At 33.6% G+C, this 211-nt stretch overlaps 1 protein-coding gene across 1 annotated transcript in view; it reads right to left on the minus strand.

The window, feature by feature from the left end:
- The window catches only part of LOC119592982 (carbohydrate sulfotransferase 10-like), an 8,205-nt gene that overhangs the window by 4,634 nt on the left and 3,360 nt on the right, over positions 1-211 (minus strand). The window lies entirely within an intron of this gene.

Consider the following 211-nt stretch of genomic DNA (forward strand, 5'->3'; position numbering starts at 1 on the left):
GTGTGTGTGAAGTTTAAATGCAGAATTCTCATATAATGAAGATACAAGCAGAATCATAGCGGTCTAATATGGCCTGAATCTGTTATCAAAACGGAAGGCAGATCTTTTACTAAGATAATTTGTCTTCGTCATAATGAAAAAGTAATTAATAGACCAATAATTAATTGCTAATTGCGCTGGGCAGTCTATAACTTTTAACGATGTACGTGAC

Source organism: Penaeus monodon, chromosome 31 (genome assembly GCF_015228065.2).
Source record: "Penaeus monodon isolate SGIC_2016 chromosome 31, NSTDA_Pmon_1, whole genome shotgun sequence".
Taxonomy (NCBI): domain Eukaryota; kingdom Metazoa; phylum Arthropoda; class Malacostraca; order Decapoda; family Penaeidae; genus Penaeus; species Penaeus monodon.